Genomic DNA, 2,365 nt, shown 5'->3' with positions numbered 1-2,365 from the left:
TTATGGGTGTTCCTCCCCCCTCCCCCCATTGCTGCCCTCTCCCCAACAGTCTAGTTCACTAGGGGTTCCAGTCTTAGCAGGACCCAGGGCTTCCCCTTCCACTGGTGCTCTTACTGGGATATTCATTGCAACCTCGAGGTCAGAGTCAGGGTCAGTCCATGTATAGTCTTTGGGTAGTGGCTTAGTCCCTGGAAAACTCTGGTTGGTTGGCATTGCTGTACATATGGGGTCTCGAGGCTCCTTCAAGCTCTTCCAGTTCTTTCTCTGATTCCATCAACAGGGTCCTGTTCTCAGTTCAGTGGTTTCCTGCTGGCATCGCCTCTGTATTTGCTGTATTCTGGCTGTGTCTCTCATGGCGATCTGCATTCACATTTTGATCATCCGTCTTGAGTTTCATTTGTTCTAGGCATCTAGGGTAATTCAAGCATTTGGGCTAATAGCCACTTATCAATGAAGTACATACCATGTATGTCTTTCTGTGATTGGGTTAGCTCACTCAGGATGATAGTTTCCAGTTCAACCATTTGCCTCTGAATTTCACAAAGTCATTGTTTTTGATAGCTGAGTAATATTCCATTGTGTAGATGTACCACATTTTCTGTATCCATTCCTCTGTTGAAGGGCATCTGGGTTCTTTCCAGCTTCTGGCTATTATAAATAAGGCTGCGATGAACATAGTGGAGCACGTGTCTTTTTTATATGTTGGGGCATCTTTTGGGTATATGCCCAGGAGAGGTATAGCTGGATCCTCAGGCAGTTCAATGTCCAATTTTCTGAGGAACCTCCAGACAGATTTCCAGAATGGTTGTAGCAGTCTGCAACCCCACCAACAATGGAGGAGTGTTCCCCTTTCTCCACATCCTCGCCAGCATTTGCTGTCACCTGAGTTTTTGATCTTAGCCATTCTCACTGGTGTGAGGTGAAATCTCAGGGTTGTTTTGATTTGCATTTCCCTTATGACTAACGATGTTGAACATTTCTTTAGGTGTTTCTCAGCCATTCGGCATTCCTCAGCTGTGAATTCTCTGTTTAGCTCTGAACCCCATTTTTTTAATAGGGTTGTTGCCTCCCTGCTGTCTAACTTCTTCAGTTCTTTGTATATTTTGGATATAAGCCCTCTATCTGTTGTAGGATTGGTAAAGATCTTTTCCCAATCTGTTGGTTGCCGTTTGTCCTAACCACAGTGTCCTTTGCCTTACAAGCTTTGCAGTTTTATGAGATCCCATTTGTCGATTCTTGATCTTAGAGCATAAGCCATGGGTGTTTTGTTCAGGAAATTTTTCCAGTGCCCATGTGTTCCAAATGCTTCCTAGTTTTCTTCTATTAGTTTGAGTGTATCTGGTTTGATGTGGAGGTCCTTGATCCACTTGGACTTAAGCTTTGTACAGGGTGATAAGCATGGATCGATCTGCATTCTTCTACATGTTGACCTCCAGTTGAACCAGCACCATTTGCTGAAAATGCTATCTTTTTCCATTGGATGGTTTTGGCTCCTTTGTCAAAATCAAGTGACCATAGGTGTGTGGGTTCATTTCTGGGTCTTCAATTCTGTTCCATTGGTCTATCTGTCTGTCTCTGTACCAATACCATGCAGTTTTTATCACTATTGCTCTGTAATACTGCTTGAGATCTGGGATAGTGATTCCCCCTAAGTCCTTTTATTGTTGAGGATAGTTTTAGCTATCCTGGGTTTTTTGTTATTCAGATGAATTTGCAAATTGTTCTGTCTAACTCTTTGAAGAATTGGATTGGTATTTTGATGGGGATTGCATTGAATCTGTAGATAAGCTTTTGGTAGAATGGCCATTTTTACTATATTAATCCTGCCAATCCATGAGCATGGGAGATCTTTCCATCTTCTGAGATCTTCTTCAATTTCTTTCTTCAGAGTCTTGAAGTTCTTATTGTACAGATCTTTTACTGGCTTGGTTAAAGTCACACCGAGGTACTTTATATTATTTGGGTCTATTATGAAGGGTGTCATTTCCCTAATTTCTTTCTCGGCCTGTTTCTCTTTTGTGTAGAGGAAGGCTACTGATTTATTTGAGTTAATTTTATACCCAGCCACTTTGCTGAAGTTGTTTATCAGCTTTAGTAGTTCTCTGGTGGAATTTTTGGGATCACTTAAATATACTATCATATCAGCTGCAAATAGTGATATTTTGACTTCTTCTTTTCCGATCTGTATCCCCTTGCCCTCCTTTTGTTGTCTTATTGCTCTGGCTAGAACTTCAAGAACTATATTGAATAAGTAGGGAGAGAGTGGGCAGCCTTGTCTAGTCCCTGATTTTAGTGGGATTGCTTCAAGTTTCTCTCCATTTAGTTTAATGTTAGCCACTGGTTTGCTGTATATGGCTTTTACTAT

Source organism: Rattus rattus, chromosome 12 (assembly GCF_011064425.1).
Source record: "Rattus rattus isolate New Zealand chromosome 12, Rrattus_CSIRO_v1, whole genome shotgun sequence".
In the NCBI taxonomy this organism is placed as follows: Eukaryota; Metazoa; Chordata; class Mammalia; order Rodentia; family Muridae; genus Rattus; species Rattus rattus.
This window is presented reverse-complemented; position numbering follows the sequence as displayed.